Source organism: Botryllus schlosseri, unplaced genomic scaffold, assembly GCF_051294905.1.
Source record: "Botryllus schlosseri isolate E-star unplaced genomic scaffold, Bs_hap1 Bs27a, whole genome shotgun sequence".
NCBI lineage: Eukaryota > Metazoa > Chordata > Ascidiacea > Stolidobranchia > Styelidae > Botryllus > Botryllus schlosseri.
In genome coordinates this window covers 149,415-170,268 of record NW_027648636.1, presented here as the reverse complement: position 1 = coordinate 170,268, position 20,854 = coordinate 149,415, and positions in this window count along the sequence as shown.

Here is a 20,854-nt window from a genome sequence, read left to right as displayed (position 1 = left end):
TATTGGCAGATTTAGACATTTTGGGGGTATGAAAATTTATGAAAAGTTCAATTCGACCAAGATTTTTTTATGTTCCCGAAGGCCCACAGCTACAACTCCGCTACCAGATTGTAGCACTCCTAAAGCTACATCGAATGAGCCTATCGGCGTATTCCTCGCTATTGTAGTTAAGGAGATATTGGCAGATTTAGACATTTTGGGGGGTATGAAAATTTATGAAAGGTTCAATTCGACCAAGATTTTTCTATGTTCCCGAAGGCCCACAGCTACAACTCCGCTACCAGATTGTAGCACTCCGAAAGTTACATCGAATGAGCCTATCGGCGTATTCCTCGTTATTGTAGTTTAGGAGATATTGGCAGATTCAGACATTTTAGGGGGTATGATAATTTATGAAAAGTTCAATTCGACCAAGATTTCTCTATGTTGCCGAAGGCCCACAGCTACAACTCCGCTACCAGATTGTAGCACTCCGAAAGTTACATCGAATGAGCCGAATGAGCCTATCGGCGTATTCCTCGCTATTGTAGTTTAGGAGATATTGACAGATTTAGACATTTTGGGGGGTATGAAAATATATGAAAAGTTCAATTCGACCAAGATTTTTCTATGTTCCCGAAGGCCCACAACTACAACTCCGCTACCAGATTGTAGCACGTCTAAAGTTACATCGAATGAGCCTATCAGCGTATTCCTCGCTATTGTAGTTTAGGAGATATCGGCAGATTCAGACATTTTCGGGGGTATGATAATTTATGAAAAGTTCAATTCGACCAAGATTTTTCTATGTTTCCGAAGGCCCACAGCTACAACTCCGCTACCAGATTGTAGCACTCCGAAAGTTACATCGAACGAGCTTATCGGCGTATTCCTCGCGATTGTAGTTTAGGAGATATTGGCAGATTTAGACATTTTGATAGGGCATGAAAATTTATGAAAAGTTTAATTCGACCAAGATTTTTCAATGTTGCCGAAGGCCCACAGCTACAACTCCGATACCAGATTTTAGCACTCCGAAAGTTACATCGAATGAGCCTATCGGCGTATTCCTCGCTATTGTAGTTTAGGAGATATTGGCAGATTTATACATTTTGGGGGGCATGAAAATTTATGAAAAGTTCAATTCGACCAAGATTTCTCTATGTTGCCGAAGGCCCACAGCTACAACTCCGCTACCAGATTGTAGCACTCTGAAAGTTACATCGAATGAGCCTATCGGCATATTCCTCGCTATTGTACTTTAGGAGATATTGGCAGATTTAGACATTTTGGGGGGTATGAAAATTTATGAAAAGTTTAATTCGACCAAGATTTCTCTATGTTGCCGAAGGCCCACAGCTACAACTCCGCTACCAGATTGTAGCACTCCGAAAGTTACATCGAATGAGCCTATCGTCGTATTCCTCGCTATTGTAGTTTAGGAGATATTGGCAGATTTAGACATTTTGGGGGGTATGAAAATTTATGAAAAGTTCAATTCGACCAAGATTTTTCTATGTTCCCGAAGGCCCACAGCTACAACTCCGCTACCAGATTGTAGCACTCCGAAAGTTACATCGAATGAGCCTATCGGCGTATTCCGCGCTATTGTACTTTAGTAGATATTGGCAGATTTAGACATTTTGGGGGGTATGATAATTTATAAAAAGTTTAATTCGACCAAGATTTTTCTATGTGGCCGAAGGCCCACAGCTACAACTCCGCTACCGGATTGTAGCACTCCGAAAGTTACATCGAATGAGCCTATCGGCGTATTCCTCGCTATTGTAGTTTAGGAGATATTGGCAGATTTAGACATTTTGTGGGGTATGAAAATTAATGAAAAGTTCAATTCGACCAAGATTTTTCTATGTTCCCGAAGGCCCACAGCTACAACTCCGCTACCAGATTGTAGCACTCCGAAAGTTACATCGAATGAGCCTATCGGCGTATTCCTCGCTATTGTAGTTTAGGAGATATTGGCAGATTTAAACATTTTGGGGAGTATAAAAATTTATGAAAAGTTCAATTCGACCAAGATTTTTCTATGTTCCCGAAGGCCCACCGCTACAACTCCCCTACCAGATTGTAGCACTCCGAAAGTTACATCGAATGAGCCTATCGGCGTATTCCTCGCTATTTTAGTTTAGGAGATATTGACAGATTTAGACATTTTGGGGAGTATGAAAATTTATGAAAAGTTCAATTTGACCAAGATTTTTCTATGTTCCCGAACGCCCACAGCTACAACTCCGCTACCAGATTGTAGCACTCCGAAAGTTACATCGAATGAGCCTTTCGGCGTATTCCTCGCTATTTTAGTTTAGGAGATATTGACAGATTTAGACATTTTGGGGAGTATGAAAATTTATGAAAAGTTCAATTTGACCAAGATTTTTCTATGTTCCCGAAGGCCCTCAGCTACAACTCTGCTACCAGACTGTAGCAATTCAAAAGTTACGTCGAATGAGCCTATCGGCGTATTCCTGGCTATTGTAGTTTAGGAGATATTGGCAGATTTAGCCATTTTGGGGGGTATGAAAGTATGAAAAGTTCAATTACACCAAGATTTCTCTATGTTTCCGAGGGCCTACAGTTACAACTCTGCTACCAGACTGTAGCAATTCAAAAGTTACGTCGAATGAGCCTATCGGCGTATTCCTGGCTATTGTAGTTTAGGAGATATTGGCAGATTTAGCCATTTTGGGGGGTATGAAAATTTATGGAAAGTTCAATTACACCAAGATTTCTCTATGTTCCCGAGGGTCTACAGTTACAACTCTGCTACCAGACTGTAGCAATTCAAAAGTTACGTCGAATGAGCCTATCGGCGTATTCCTGGCTATTGTAGTTTAGGAGATATTGGCAGATTTAGCCATTTTGGGGGGTATGAAAATTTATGAAAAGTTCAATTACACCAAGATTCCTCTATGTTCCCGAGGGCCTACAGTTACAACTCTGCTACCAGACTGTAGCAATTCAAAAGTTACGTCGAATGACCCTATCGGCGTATTCCTGGCTATTGTAGTTTAGGAGATATTGGCAGATTTAGCCATTTTGGGGGGTATGAAAATTTATGAAAAGTTCAATTACACCAAGATTTCTCTATGTTCCCGAGGGCCTACAGTTACAACTCAGCTACCAGACTGTAGCAATTCAAAAGTTACGTCGAATGAGCCTATCGGCGTATTCCTGGCTATTGTAGTTTAGGAGATATTGGCAGATTTAGCCATTTTGGGGGGTATGAAAATTTATGAAAAGTTCAATTACACCAAGATTTCTCTATGTTCCCGAGGGCCTACAGTTACAACACTGCTACCAGACTGTAGCAATTTAAAAGTTACGTCGAATGAGCCTATCGGCGTATTCCTGGCTATTGTAGTTTAGGAGATATTGGCAGATTTAGCCATTTTGGGGGGTATGAAAATGTATGAAAAGTTCAATTACACCAAGATTTCTCTATGTTTCCGAGGGCCTACAGTTACAACTCTGCTACCAGACTGTAGCAATTCAAAAGTTACGTCGAATGAGCCTATCGGCGTATTCCTGGCTATTGTAGTTTAGGAGATATTGGCAGATTTAGCCATTTTGGGGGGTATGAAAATTTATGAAAAGTTCAATTACACCAAGATTTCTCTATGTTCCCGAGGGCCTACAGTTACAACTCTGCTACCAGACTGTAGCAATTCAAAAGTTACGTCGAATGAGCCTATCGGCGTATTCCTGGCTATTGTAGTTTAGGAGATATTGGCAGATTTAGCCATTTTGGGGGGTATGAAAATTTATGAAAAGTTCAATTACACCAAGATTCCTCTATGTTCCCGAGGGCCTACAGTTACAACTCTGCTACCAGACTGTAGCAATTCAAAAGTTACGTCGAATGAGCCTATCGGCGTATTCCTGGCTATTGTAGTTTAGGAGATATTGGCAGATTTAGCCATTTTGGGGGGTATGAAAATTTATGAAAAGTTCAATTACACCAAGATTTCTCTATGTTCCCGAGGGCCTACAGTTACAACTCAGCTACCAGACTGTAGCAATTCAAAAGTTACGTCGAATGAGCCTATCGGCGTATTCCTGGCTATTGTAGTTTAGGAGATATTGGCAGATTTAGCCATTTTGGGGGGTATGAAAATTTATGAAAAGTTCAATTACACCAAGATTTCTCTATGTTCCCGAGGGCCTACAGTTACAACACTGCTACCAGACTGTAGCAATTCAAAAGTTACGTCGAATGAGCCTATCGGCGTATTCCTGGCTATTGTAGTTTAGGAGATATTGGCATATTTAGCCATTTTGGGGGGTATGAAAATGTATGAAAAGTTCAATTACACCGAGATTTCTCTATGTTCCCGAGGGCCTACAGTTACAACTCTGCTACCAGACTGTAGCAATTCAAAAGTTACGTCGAATGAGCCTATCGGCGTATTCCTGGCTATTGTCGTTTAGGAGATATTGGCAGATTTAGCCATTTTGGGGGTATGAAAATTTATGAAAAGTTCAATTACACCAAGATTTCTCTATGTTCCCGAGATCCTACAGTTACAACTCTGCTACCAGACTGTAGCAATTCAAAAGGTACGTCGAATGAGCCTATCGGCGTATTCCTGGCTATTGTAGTTTAGGAGATATTGGCAGATTTAGCCATTTTGGGGGGTATGAAAATTTATGAAAAGTTCAATTACACCAAGATTTCTCTATGTTCCCGACGGCCTCCAGTTACAACTCTGCTACCAGACTGTAGCAATTCAAAAGTTACGTCGAATGAGCCTATCGGCGTATTCCTGGCTATTGTAGTTTAGGAGATATTGGCAGATTTAGCCATTTTGGGGGGTATGAAAATTTATGAAAAGTTCAATTACACCAAGATTTCTCTATGTTCCCGAGGGCCTACAGTTACAACTCTGCTACCAGACTGTAGCAATTCAAAAGTTACGTCGAATGAGCCTATCGGCGTATTCCTGGCTATTGTAGTTTAGGAGATATTGGCAGATTTAGCCATTTTGGGGGGTTAGAAAATTTATGAAAAGTTCAATTACACCAATATTTCTCTATGTTCCCGAGGGCCTACAGTTACAACACTGCTACCAGACTGTAGCAATTCAAAAGTTACGTCGAATGAGCCTATCGGCGTATTCCTGGCTATTGTAGTTTAGGAGATATTGGCAGATTTAGCCATTTTGGGGGGTATGAAAATTTATGAAAAGTTCAATTACACCAAGATTTCTCTATGTTCCCGAGGGCCTACAGTTACAACTCTGCTACCAGACTGTAGCAATTCAAAAGTTACGTCGAATGAGCCTATCGGCGTATTCCTGGCTATTGTAGTTTAGGAGATATAGGCAGAATTAGCCATTTTGGGGGGTATGAAAATTTATGAAAAGTTCAATTACGCCAAGATTTCTCTATGTTCCCGAGGGCCTACAGTTACAACTCTGCTACCAGACTGTAGCAATTCAAAAGTTACGTCGAATGAGCCTATCGGCGTATTCCTGGCTATTGTAGTTTAGGAGATATTGGCAGATTTAGCCATTTTTGGGGGTATGAAAATTTATGAAAAGTTCAATTACACCAAGATTTCTCTATGTTCCCGAGGGCCTACAGTTACAACTCTGCTACCAGACTGTAGAAATTCAAAAGTTACGTCGAATGAGCCTATCGGCGTATTCCTGGCTATTGTAGTTTAGGAGATATTGGCAGATTTAGCCATTTTGGGGGGTATGGAAATTTATGAAAAGTTCAATTACACCAAGATTTCTCTATGTTCCCGAGGGCCTACAGTTACAACTCTGCTACCAGACTGTAGAAATTCAAAAGTTACGTCGAATGAGCCTATCGGCGTATTCCTGGCTATTGTAGTTTAGGAGATATTGGCAGATTTAGCCATTTTGGGGGGTATGAAAATTTATGAAAAGTTCAATTACACCAAGATTTCTCTATGTTCCCGAGGGCCTACAGTTACAACTCTTCTACCAGACTGTAGCAATTCAAAAGTTACGTCGAATGAGCCTATCGGCGTATTCCTGGCTATTGTAGTTTAGGAGATATTGGCAGATTTAGCCATTTTGGGGGGTATGAAAATTTATGAAAAGTTCAATTACACCAAGATTTCTCTATGTTTCCGAGGGCCTACAGTTACAACTCTGCTACCAGACTGTAGCAATTCAAAAGTTACGTCGAATGAGTCTATCGGCGTATTCCTGGCTATTGTAGTTTAGGAGATATAGGCAGATTTAGCCATTTTGGGGGGTATGAAAATTTATGAAAAGTTCAATTACACCAAGATTTCTCTATGTTCCCGAGGGCCTACAGTTACAACTCTGCTACCAGACTGTAGCAATTCAAAAGTTACGTCGAATGAGCCTATCGGCGTATTCCTGGCTATTGTAGTTTAGGAGATATTGGCAGATTTACCCATTTTGGGGGGTATGAAAATTTATGAAAAGTTCAATTACACCAAGATTTCTCTATGTTCCCGAGGGCCTACAGTTACAACTCTGCTACCAGACTGTAGCAATTCAAAAGTTACGTCGGATGAGCCTATCGGCGTATTCCTGGCTATTGTAGTTTAGGAGATATTGGCAGATTTAGCCATTTTGGGGGGTATGAAAATGTATGAAAAGTTCAATTACACCAAGATTTCTCTATGTTCCCGAGGGCCTACAGTTACAACTCTGCTACCAGACTGTAGCAATTCAAAAGTTACGTCGAATGAGCCTATCGGCGTATTCCTGGCTATTGTAGTTTAGGAGATATTGGCAGATTTAGCCATTTTGGGGGGTATGAAAATTTATGAAAAGTTCAATTACACCAAGATTTCTCTATGTTCCCGAGGGCCTACAGTTACAACTCTGCTACCAGACTGTAGCAATTCAAAAGGTACGTCGAATGAGCCTATCGGCGTATTCCTGGCTATTGTAGTTTAGGAGATATTGGCAGATTTAGCCATTTTGGAGGGTATGAAAATTTAGGAAAAGTTCAATTACACCAAGATTTCTCTATGTTCCCGAGGGCCTACAGTTACAACTCTGCTACCAGACTGTAGCAATTCAAAAGTAACGTCGAATGAGCCTATCGGCGTATTCCTGGCTATTGTAGTTTAGGAGATATTGACAGATTTAGCCATTTTGGGGGGTATGAAAATTTATGAAAAGTTCAATTACACAAAGATTTCTCTATGTTCCCGAGGGCCTACAGTTACAACTCTGCTACCAGACTGTAGCAATTCAAAAGTTACGTCGAATGACCCTATCGGCGTATTCCTGGCTATTGTAGTTTAGGAGATATTGGCAGATTTAGCCATTTTTGGGGGTATGAAAATTTATGAAAAGTTCAATTACACCAAGATTTCTCTATGTTCCCGAGGGCCTACAGTTACAACTCAGCTACCAGACTGTAGCAATTCAAAAGTTACGTCGAATGAGCCTATCGGCGTATTCCTGGCTATTGTAGTTTAGGAGATATTGGCAGATTTAGCCATTTTGGGGGGTATGAAAATTTATGAAAAGTTCAATTACACCAAGATTTCTCTATGTTCCCGAGGGCCTACAGTTACAACACTGCTACCAGACTGTAGCAATTTAAAAGTTACGTCGAATGAGCCTATCGGCGTATTCCTGGCTATTGTAGTTTAGGAGATATTGGCAGATTTAGCCATTTTGGGGGGTATGAAAATGTATGAAAAGTTCAATTACACCAAGATTTCTCTATGTTTCCGAGGGCCTACAGTTACAACTCTGCTACCAGACTGTAGCAATTCAAAAGTTACGTCGAATGAGCCTATCGGCGTATTCCTGGCTATTGTAGTTTAGGAGATATTGGCAGATTTAGCCATTTTGGGGGGTATGAAAATTTATGAAAAGTTCAATTACACCAAGATTTCTCTATGTTCCCGAGGGCCTACAGTTACAACTCTGCTACCAGACTGTAGCAATTCAAAAGTTACGTCGAATGAGCCTATCGGCGTATTCCTGGCTATTGTAGTTTAGGAGATATTGGCAGATTTAGCCATTTTGGGGGGTATGAAAATTTATGAAAAGTTCAATTACACCAAGATTCCTCTATGTTCCCGAGGGCCTACAGTTACAACTCTGCTACCAGACTGTAGCAATTCAAAAGTTACGTCGAATGAGCCTATCGGCGTATTCCTGGCTATTGTAGTTTAGGAGATATTGGCAGATTTAGCCATTTTGGGGGGTATGAAAATTTATGAAAAGTTCAATTACACCAAGATTTCTCTATGTTCCCGAGGGCCTACAGTTACAACTCAGCTACCAGACTGTAGCAATTCAAAAGTTACGTCGAATGAGCCTATCGGCGTATTCCTGGCTATTGTAGTTTAGGAGATATTGGCAGATTTAGCCATTTTGGGGGGTATGAAAATTTATGAAAAGTTCAATTACACCAAGATTTCTCTATGTTCCCGAGGGCCTACAGTTACAACACTGCTACCAGACTGTAGCAATTCAAAAGTTACGTCGAATGAGCCTATCGGCGTATTCCTGGCTATTGTAGTTTAGGAGATATTGGCAGATTTAGCCATTTTGGGGGGTATGAAAATGTATGAAAAGTTCAATTACACCGAGATTTCTCTATGTTCCCGAGGGCCTACAGTTACAACTCTGCTACCAGACTGTAGCAATTCAAAAGTTACGTCGAATGAGCCTATCGGCGTATTCCTGGCTATTGTCGTTTAGGAGATATTGGCAGATTTAGCCATTTTGGGGGTATGAAAATTTATGAAAAGTTCAATTACACCAAGATTTCTCTATGTTCCCGAGATCCTACAGTTACAACTCTGCTACCAGACTGTAGCAATTCAAAAGGTACGTCGAATGAGCCTATCGGCGTATTCCTGGCTATTGTAGTTTAGGAGATATTGGCAGATTTAGCCATTTTGGGGGGTATGAAAATTTATGAAAAGTTCAATTACACCAAGATTTCTCTATGTTCCCGACGGCCTCCAGTTACAACTCTGCTACCAGACTGTAGCAATTCAAAAGTTACGTCGAATGAGCCTATCGGCGTATTCCTGGCTATTGTAGTTTAGGAGATATTGGCAGATTTAGCCATTTTGGGGGGTATGAAAATTTATGAAAAGTTCAATTACACCAAGATTTCTCTATGTTCCCGAGGGCCTACAGTTACAACTCTGCTACCAGACTGTAGCAATTCAAAAGTTACGTCGAATGAGCCTATCGGCGTATTCCTGGCTATTGTAGTTTAGGAGATATTGGCAGATTTAGCCATTTTGGGGGGTTAGAAAATTTATGAAAAGTTCAATTACACCAATATTTCTCTATGTTCCCGAGGGCCTACAGTTACAACACTGCTACCAGACTGTAGCAATTCAAAAGTTACGTCGAATGAGCCTATCGGCGTATTCCTGGCTATTGTAGTTTAGGAGATATTGGCAGATTTAGCCATTTTGGGGGGTATGAAAATTTATGAAAAGTTCAATTACACCAAGATTTCTCTATGTTCCCGAGGGCCTACAGTTACAACTCTGCTACCAGACTGTAGCAATTCAAAAGTTACGTCGAATGAGCCTATCGGCGTATTCCTGGCTATTGTAGTTTAGGAGATATAGGCAGAATTAGCCATTTTGGGGGGTATGAAAATTTATGAAAAGTTCAATTACGCCAAGATTTCTCTATGTTCCCGAGGGCCTACAGTTACAACTCTGCTACCAGACTGTAGCAATTCAAAAGTTACGTCGAATGAGCCTATCGGCGTATTCCTGGCTATTGTAGTTTAGGAGATATTGGCAGATTTAGCCATTTTTGGGGGTATGAAAATTTATGAAAAGTTCAATTACACCAAGATTTCTCTATGTTCCCGAGGGCCTACAGTTACAACTCTGCTACCAGACTGTAGAAATTCAAAAGTTACGTCGAATGAGCCTATCGGCGTATTCCTGGCTATTGTAGTTTAGGAGATATTGGCAGATTTAGCCATTTTGGGGGGTATGAAAATTTATGAAAAGTTCAATTACACCAAGATTTCTCTATGTTCCCGAGGGCCTACAGTTACAACTCTGCTACCAGACTGTAGAAATTCAAAAGTTACGTCGAATGAGCCTATCGGCGTATTCCTGGCTATTGTAGTTTAGGAGATATTGGCAGATTTAGCCATTTTGGGGGGTATGAAAATTTATGAAAAGTTCAATTACACCAAGATTTCTCTATGTTCCCGAGGGCCTACAGTTACAACTCTTCTACCAGACTGTAGCAATTCAAAAGTTACGTCGAATGAGCCTATCGGCGTATTCCTGGCTATTGTAGTTTAGGAGATATTGGCAGATTTAGCCATTTTGGGGGGTATGAAAATTTATGAAAAGTTCAATTACACCAAGATTTCTCTATGTTTCCGAGGGCCTACAGTTACAACTCTGCTACCAGACTGTAGCAATTCAAAAGTTACGTCGAATGAGTCTATCGGCGTATTCCTGGCTATTGTAGTTTAGGAGATATAGGCAGATTTAGCCATTTTGGGGGGTATGAAAATTTATGAAAAGTTCAATTACACCAAGATTTCTCTATGTTCCCGAGGGCCTACAGTTACAACTCTGCTACCAGACTGTAGCAATTCAAAAGTTACGTCGAATGAGCCTATCGGCGTATTCCTGGCTATTGTAGTTTAGGAGATATTGGCAGATTTACCCATTTTGGGGGGTATGAAAATTTATGAAAAGTTCAATTACACCAAGATTTCTCTATGTTCCCGAGGGCCTACAGTTACAACTCTGCTACCAGACTGTAGCAATTCAAAAGTTACGTCGAATGAGCCTATCGGCGTATTCCTGGCTATTGTAGTTTAGGAGATATTGGCAGATTTAGCCATTTTGGGGGGTATGAAAATGTATGAAAAGTTCAATTACACCAAGATTTCTCTATGTTCCCGAGGGCCTACAGTTACAACTCTGCTACCAGACTGTAGCAATTCAAAAGTTACGTCGAATGAGCCTATCGGCGTATTCCTGGCTATTGTAGTTTAGGAGATATTGGCAGATTTAGCCATTTTGGGGGGTATGAAAATTTATGAAAAGTTCAATTACACCAAGATTTCTCTATGTTCCCGAGGGCCTACAGTTACAACTCTGCTACCAGACTGTAGCAATTCAAAAGGTACGTCGAATGAGCCTATCGGCGTATTCCTGGCTATTGTAGTTTAGGAGATATTGGCAGATTTAGCCATTTTGGAGGGTATGAAAATTTAGGAAAAGTTCAATTACACCAAGATTTCTCTATGTTCCCGAGGGCCTACAGTTACAACTCTGCTACCAGACTGTAGCAATTCAAAAGTAACGTCGAATGAGCCTATCGGCGTATTCCTGGCTATTGTAGTTTAGGAGATATTGACAGATTTAGCCATTTTGGGGGGTATGAAAATTTATGAAAAGTTCAATTACACAAAGATTTCTCTATGTTCCCGAGGGCCTACAGTTACAACTCTGCTACCAGACTGTAGCAATTCAAAAGTTACGTCGAATGAGCCTATCGGCGTATTCCTGGCTATTGTAGTTTAGGAGATATTGGCAGATTTAGCCATTTTGGGGGGTATGAAAATGTATGAAAAGTTCAATTACACCAAGATTTCTCTATGTTTCCGAGGGCCTACAGTTACAACTCTGCTACCAGACTGTAGCAATTCAAAAGTTACGTCGAATGAGCCTATCGGCGTATTCCTGGCTATTGTAGTTTAGGAGATATTGGCAGATTTAGCCATTTTGGGGGGTATGAAAATTTATGAAAAGTTCAATTACACCAAGATTTCTCTATGTTCCCGAGGGCCTACAGTTACAACTCTGCTACCAGACTGTAGCAATTCAAAAGTTACGTCGAATGAGCCTATCGGCGTATTCCTGGCTATTGTAGTTTAGGAGATATTGGCAGATTTAGCCATTTTGGGGGGTATGAAAATGTATGAAAAGTTCAATTACACCGAGATTTCTCTATGTTCCCGAGGGCCTACAGTTACAACTCTGCTACCAGACTGTAGCAATTCAAAAGTTACGTCGAATGAGCCTATCGGCGTATTCCTGGCTATTGTCGTTTAGGAGATATTGGCAGATTTAGCCATTTTGGGGGTATGAAAATTTATGAAAAGTTCAATTACACCAAGATTTCTCTATGTTCCCGAGATCCTACAGTTACAACTCTGCTACCAGACTGTAGCAATTCAAAAGGTACGTCGAATGAGCCTATCGGCGTATTCCTGGCTATTGTAGTTTAGGAGATATTGGCAGATTTAGCCATTTTGGGGGGTATGAAAATTTATGAAAAGTTCAATTACACCAAGATTTCTCTATGTTCCCGACGGCCTCCAGTTACAACTCTGCTACCAGACTGTAGCAATTCAAAAGTTACGTCGAATGAGCCTATCGGCGTATTCCTGGCTATTGTAGTTTAGGAGATATTGGCAGATTTAGCCATTTTGGGGGGTATGAAAATTTATGAAAAGTTCAATTACACCAAGATTTCTCTATGTTCCCGAGGGCCTACAGTTACAACTCTGCTACCAGACTGTAGCAATTCAAAAGTTACGTCGAATGAGCCTATCGGCGTATTCCTGGCTATTGTAGTTTAGGAGATATTGGCAGATTTAGCCATTTTGGGGGGTATGAAAATTTATGAAAAGTTCAATTACACCAAGATTTCTCTATGTTCCCGAGGGCCTACAGTTACAACTCTGCTACCAGACTGTAGCAATTCAAAAGTTACGTCGAATGAGCCTATCGGCGTATTCCTGGCTATTGTAGTTTAGGAGATATTGGCAGATTTAGCCATTTTGGGGGGTATGAAAATTTATGAAAAGTTCAATTACACCACGATTTCTCTATGTTCCCGAGGGCCTACAGTTACAACTCTGCTACCAGACTGTAGCAATTCAAAAGTTACGTCGAATGAGCCTATCGGCGTATTCCTGGCTATTGTAGTTTGGGAGATATTGGCAGATTTAGCCATTTTGGGGGGTTAGAAAATTTATGAAAAGTTCAATTACACCAATATTTCTCTATGTTCCCGAGGGCCTACAGTTACAACACTGCTACCAGACTGTAGCAATTCAAAAGTTACGTCGAATGAGCCTATCGGCGTATTCCTGGCTATTGTAGTTTAGGAGATATTGGCAGATTTAGCCATTTTGGGGGGTATGAAAATTTATGAAAAGTTCAATTACACCAAGATTTCTCTATGTTCCCGAGGGCCTACAGTTACAACTCTGCTACCAGACTGTAGCAATTCAAAAGTTACGTCGAATGAGCCTATCGGCGTATTCCTGGCTATTGTAGTTTAGGAGATATAGGCAGAATTAGCCATTTTGGGGGGTATGAAAATTTATGAAAAGTTCAATTACGCCAAGATTTCTCTATGTTCCCGAGGGCCTACAGTTACAACTCTGCTACCAGACTGTAGCAATTCAAAAGTTACGTCGAATGAGCCTATCGGCGTATTCCTGGCTATTGTAGTTTAGGAGATATTGGCAGATTTAGCCATTTTTGGGGGTATGAAAATTTATGAAAAGTTCAATTACACCAAGATTTCTCTATGTTCCCGAGGGCCTACAGTTACAACTCTGATACCAGACTGTAGAAATTCAAAAGTTACGTCGAATGAGCCTATCGGCGTATTCCTGGCTATTGTAGTTTAGGAGATATTGGCAGATTTAGCCATTTTGGGGGGTATGAAAATTTATGAAAAGTTCAATTACACCAAGATTTCTCTATGTTCCCGAGGGCCTACAGTTACAACTCTGCTACCAGACTGTAGAAATTCAAAAGTTACGTCGAATGAGCCTATCGGCGTATTCCTGGCTATTGTAGTTTAGGAGATATTGGCAGATTTAGCCATTTTGGGGGGTATGAAAATTTATGAAAAGTTCAATTACACCAAGATTTCTCTATGTTCCCGAGGGCCTACAGTTACAACTCTTCTACCAGACTGTAGCAATTCAAAAGTTACGTCGAATGAGCCTATCGGCGTATTCCTGGCTATTGTAGTTTAGGAGATATTGGCAGATTTAGCCATTTTGGGGGGTATGAAAATTTATGAAAAGTTCAATTACACCAAGATTTCTCTATGTTTCCGAGGGCCTACAGTTACAACTCTGCTACCAGACTGTAGCAATTCAAAAGTTACGTCGAATGAGTCTATCGGCGTATTCCTGGCTATTGTAGTTTAGGAGATATAGGCAGATTTAGCCATTTTGGGGGGTATGAAAATTTATGAAAAGTTCAATTACACCAAGATTTCTCTATGTTCCCGAGGGCCTACAGTTACAACTCTGCTACCAGACTGTAGCAATTCAAAAGTTACGTCGAATGAGCCTATCGGCGTATTCCTGGCTATTGTAGTTTAGGAGATATTGGCAGATTTACCCATTTTGGGGGGTATGAAAATTTATGAAAAGTTCAATTACACCAAGATTTCTCTATGTTCCCGAGGGCCTACAGTTACAACTCTGCTACCAGACTGTAGCAATTCAAAAGTTACGTCGAATGAGCCTATCGGCGTATTCCTGGCTATTGTAGTTTAGGAGATATTGGCAGATTTAGCCATTTTGGGGGGTATGAAAATGTATGAAAAGTTCAATTACACCAAGATTTCTCTATGTTCCCGAGGGCCTACAGTTACAACTCTGCTACCAGACTGTAGCAATTCAAAAGTTACGTCGAATGAGCCTATCGGCGTATTCCTGGCTATTGTAGTTTAGGAGATATTGGCAGATTTAGCCATTTTGGGGGGTATGAAAATTTATGAAAAGTTCAATTACACCAAGATTTCTCTATGTTCCCGAGGGCCTACAGTTACAACTCTGCTACCAGACTGTAGCAATTCAAAAGGTACGTCGAATGAGCCTATCGGCGTATTCCTGGCTATTGTAGTTTAGGAGATATTGGCAGATTTAGCCATTTTGGAGGGTATGAAAATTTAGGAAAAGTTCAATTACACCAAGATTTCTCTATGTTCCCGAGGGCCTACAGTTACAACTCTGCTACCAGACTGTAGCAATTCAAAAGTAACGTCGAATGAGCCTATCGGCGTATTCCTGGCTATTGTAGTTTAGGAGATATTGACAGATTTAGCCATTTTGGGGGGTATGAAAATTTATGAAAAGTTCAATTACACAAAGATTTCTCTATGTTCCCGAGGGCCTACAGTTACAACTTTGCTACCAGACTGTAGCAATTCAAAAGTTACGTCGAATGAGCCTATCGGCGTATTCCTGGCTATTGTAGTTTAGGAGATATTGGCAGATTTAGCCATTTTGGGGGGTATGAAAATGTATGAAAAGTTCAATTACACCAAGATTTCTCTATGTTTCCGAGGGCCTACAGTTACAACTCTGCTACCAGACTGTAGCAATTCAAAAGTTACGTCGAATGAGCCTATCGGCGTATTCCTGGCTATTGTAGTTTAGGAGATATTGGCAGATTTAGCCATTTTGGGGGGTATGAAAATTTATGAAAAGTTCAATTACACCAAGATTTCTCTATGTTCCCGAGGGCCTACAGTTACAACTCTGCTACCAGACTGTAGCAATTCAAAAGTTACGTCGAATGAGCCTATCGGCGTATTCCTGGCTATTGTAGTTTAGGAGATATTGGCAGATTTAGCCATTTTGGGGGGTATGAAAATTTATGAAAAATTCAATTACACCAAGATTTCTCTATGTTCCCGAGGGCCTACAGTTACAACTCTGCTACCAGACTGTAGCAATTCAAAAGTTACGTCGAATGAGCCTATCGGCGTATTCCTGGCTATTGTAGTTTAGGAGATATTGGCAGATTTAGCCATTTTGGGGGGTATGAAAATGTATGAAAAGTTCAATTACACCAAGATTTCTCGATGTTCCCGAGGGCCTACAGTTACAACTCTGCTACCAGACTGTAGCAATTCAAAAGGTACGTCGAATGAGCCTATCGGCGTATTCCTGGCTATTGTAGTTTAGGAGATATTGGCAGATTTAGCCATTTTGGGGGGTATGGAAATTTATGAAAAGTTCAATTACACCAAGATTTCTCTATGTTCCCGAGGGCCTACAGTTACAACTCTGCTACCAGACTGTAGCAATTCAAAAGTAACGTCGAATGAGCCTATAGGCGTATTCCTGGCTATTGTAGTTTAGGAGATATTGACAGATTTAGCCATTTGGGGGGTATGAAAATTTATGAAAAGTTCAATTACACCAAGATTTCTCTATGTTCCCGAGGGCCTACAGTTACAACTCTGCTACCAGACTGTAGCAATTCAAAAGTTACGTCGAATGAGCCTATCGGCGTATTCCTGGCTATTGTAGTTTAGGAGATATTGGCAGATTTAGCCATTTTGGGGGGTATGAAAATGTATGAAAAGTTCAATTACACCAAGATTTCTCTATGTTTCCGAGGGCCTACAGTTACAACTCTGCTACCAGACTGTAGCAATTCAAAAGTTACGTCGAATGAGCCTATCGGCGTATTCCTGGCTATTGTAGTTTAGGAGATATTGGCAGATTTAGCCATTTTGGGGGGTATGAAAATTTATGAAAAGTTCAATTACACCAAGATTTCTCTATGTTCCCGAGGGCCTACAGTTACAACTCTGCTACCAGACTGTAGCAATTCAAAAGTTACGTCGAATGAGCCTATCGGCGTATTCCTGGCTATTGTAGTTTAGGAGATATTGGCAGATTTAGCCATTTTGGGGGGTATGAAAATTTATGAAAAGTTCAATTACACCACGATTTCTCTATGTTCCCGAGGGCCTACAGTTACAACTCTGCTACCAGACTGTAGCAATTCAAAAGTTACGTCGAATGAGCCTATCGGCGTATTCCTGGCTATTGTAGTTTGGGAGATATTGGCAGATTTAGCCATTTTGGGGGGTTAGAAAATTTATGAAAAGTTCAATTACACCAATATTTCTCTATGTTCCCGAGGGCCTACAGTTACAACACTGCTACCAGACTGTAGCAATTCAAAAGTTACGTCGAATGAGCCTATCGGCGTATTCCTGGCTATTGTAGTTTAGGAGATATTGGCAGATTTAGCCATTTTGGGGGGTATGAAAATTTATGAAAAGTTCAATTACACCAAGATTTCTCTATGTTCCCGAGGGCCTACAGTTACAACTCTGCTACCAGACTGTAGCAATTCAAAAGTTACGTCGAATGAGCCTATCGGCGTATTCCTGGCTATTGTAGTTTAGGAGATATAGGCAGAATTAGCCATTTTGGGGGGTATGAAAATTTATGAAAAGTTCAATTACGCCAAGATTTCTCTATGTTCCCGAGGGCCTACAGTTACAACTCTGCTACCAGACTGTAGCAATTCAAAAGTTACGTCGAATGAGCCTATCGGCGTATTCCTGGCTATTGTAGTTTAGGAGATATTGGCAGATTTAGCCATTTTTGGGGGTATGAAAATTTATGAAAAGTTCAATTACACCAAGATTTCTCTATGTTCCCGAGGGCCTACAGTTACAACTCTGCTACCAGACTGTAGAAATTCAAAAGTTACGTCGAATGAGCCTATCGGCGTATTCCTGGCTATTGTAGTTTAGGAGATATTGGCAGATTTAGCCATTTTGGGGGGTATGAAAATTTATGAAAAGTTCAATTACACCAAGATTTCTCTATGTTCCCGAGGGCCTACAGTTACAACTCTGCTACCAGACTGTAGAAATTCAAAAGTTACGTCGAATGAGCCTATCGGCGTATTCCTGGCTATTGTAGTTTAGGAGATATTGGCAGATTTAGCCATTTTGGGGGGTATGAAAATTTATGAAAAGTTCAATTACACCAAGATTTCTCTATGTTCCCGAGGGCCTACAGTTACAACTCTTCTACCAGACTGTAGCAATTCAAAAGTTACGTCGAATGAGCCTATCGGCGTATTCCTGGCTATTGTAGTTTAGGAGATATTGGCAGATTTAGCCATTTTGGGGGGTATGAAAATTTATGAAAAGTTCAATTACACCAAGATTTCTCTATGTTTCCGAGGGCCTACAGTTACAACTCTGCTACCAGACTGTAGCAATTCAAAAGTTACGTCGAATGAGTCTATCGGCGTATTCCTGGCTATTGTAGTTTAGGAGATATAGGCAGATTTAGCCATTTTGGGGGGTATGAAAATTTATGAAAAGTTCAATTACACCAAGATTTCTCTATGTTCCCGAGGGCCTACAGTTACAACTCTGCTACCAGACTGTAGCAATTCAAAAGTTACGTCGAATGAGCCTATCGGCGTATTCCTGGCTATTGTAGTTTAGGAGATATTGGCAGATTTACCCATTTTGGGGGGTATGAAAATTTATGAAAAGTTCAATTACACCAAGATTTCTCTATGTTCCCGAGGGCCTACAGTTACAACTCTGCTACCAGACTGTAGCAATTCAAAAGTTACGTCGAATGAGCCTATCGGCGTATTCCTGGCTATTGTAGTTTAGGAGATATTGGCAGATTTAGCCATTTTGGGGGGTATGAAAATGTATGAAAAGTTCAATTACACCAAGATTTCTCTATGTTCCCGAGGGCCTACAGTTACAACTCTGCTACCAGACTGTAGCAATTCAAAAGTTACGTCGAATGAGCCTATCGGCGTATTCCTGGCTATTGTAGTTTAGGAGATATTGGCAGATTTAGCCATTTTGGGGGGTATGAAAATTTATGAAAAGTTCAATTACACCAAGATTTCTCTATGTTCCCGAGGGCCTACAGTTACAACTCTGCTACCAGACTGTAGCAATTCAAAAGGTACGTCGAATGAGCCTATCGGCGTATTCCTGGCTATTGTAGTTTAGGAGATATTGGCAGATTTAGCCATTTTGGAGGGTATGAAAATTTAGGAAAAGTTCAATTACACCAAGATTTCTCTATGTTCCCGAGGGCCTACAGTTACAACTCTGCTACCAGACTGTAGCAATTCAAAAGTAACGTCGAATGAGCCTATCGGCGTATTCCTGGCTATTGTAGTTTAGGAGATATTGACAGATTTAGCCATTTTGGGGGGTATGAAAATTTATGAAAAGTTCAATTACACAAAGATTTCTCTATGTTCCCGAGGGCCTACAGTTACAACTTTGCTACCAGACTGTAGCAATTCAAAAGTTACGTCGAATGAGCCTATCGGCGTATTCCTGGCTATTGTAGTTTAGGAGATATTGGCAGATTTAGCCATTTTGGGGGGTATGAAAATGTATGAAAAGTTCAATTACACCAAGATTTCTCTATGTTTCCGAGGGCCTACAGTTACAACTCTGCTACCAGACTGTAGCAATTCAAAAGTTACGTCGAATGAGCCTATCGGCGTATTCCTGGCTATTGTAGTTTAGGAGATATTGGCAGATTTAGCCATTTTGGGGGGTATGAAAATTTATGAAAAGTTCAATTACACCAAGATTTCTCTATGTTCCCGAGGGCCTACAGTTACAACTCTGCTACCAGACTGTAGCAATTCAAAAGTTACGTCGAATGAGCCTATCGGCGTATTCCTGGCTATTGTAGTTTAGGAGATATTGGCAGATTTAGCCATTTTGGGGGGTATGAAAATTTATGAAAAATTCAATTACACCAAGATTTCTCTATGTTCCCGAGGGCCTACAGTTACAACTCTGCTACCAGACTGTAGCAATTCAAAAGTTACGTCGAATGAGCCTATCGGCGTATTCCTGGCTATTGTAGTTTAGGAGATATTGGCAGATTTAGCCATTTTGGGGGGTATGAAAATGTATGAAAAGTTCAATTACACCAAGATTTCTCGATGTTCCCGAGGGCCTACAGTTACAACTCTGCTACCAGACTGTAGCAATTCAAAAGGTACGTCGAATGAGCCTATCGGCGTATTCCTGGCTATTGTAGTTTAGGAGATATTGGCAGATTTAGCCATTTTGGGGGGTATGGAAATTTATGAAAAGTTCAATTACACCAAGATTTCTCTATGTTCCCGAGGGCCTACAGTTACAACTCTGCTACCAGACTGTAGCAATTCAAAAGTAACGTCGAATGAGCCTATAGGCGTATTCCTGGCTATTGTAGTTTAGGAGATATTGACAGATTTAGCCATTTGGGGGGTATGAAAATTTATGAAAAGTTCAATTACACCAAGATTTCTCTATGTTCCCGAGGGCCTACAGTTACAACTCTGCTACCAGACTGTAGCAATTCAAAAGTTACGTCGAATGAGCCTATCGGCGTATTCCTGGCTATTGTAGTTTAGGAGATATTGGCAGATTTAGCCATTTTGGGGGGTATGAAAATGTATGAAAAGTTCAATTACACCAAGATTTCTCTATGTTTCCGAGGGCCTACAGTTACAACTCTGCTACCAGACTGTAGCAATTCAAAAGTTACTTCGAATGAGCCTATCGGCGTATTCCTGGCTATTGTAGTTTAGGAGATATTGGCAGATTTAGCCATTTTGGGGGGTATGAAAATTTATGAAAAGTTCAATTACACCAAGATTTCTCTATGTTCCCGAGGGCTTACAGTTAGGCTACAACTCTGCTACCAGACTGTAGCAATTCAAATGTTACGTCGAATGAGCCTATCGGCGTATTCCTGGCTATTGTAGTTTAGGAGATATAGGCAGATTTAGCCATTTTGGGGGGTATGAAAATTTATGAAAAGTTCAATTACACCAAGATTTCTCTATGTTATCGAGGGCCTACAGTTACAACTCTGCTACCAGACTGTAGCAATTCAAAAGTTACGTCGAATGAGCCTATTGGCGTATTCCTGGCTATTGTAGTTTAGGAGATATTGGCAGATTTAGCCATTTTGGGGGGTATGAAAATTTATGAAAAGTTCAATTACACCAAGATTTCTCTATGTTCCCGAGGGCCTACAGTTACAACTCTGCTACCAGACTGTAGCAATTCAAAAGTTACGTCGAATG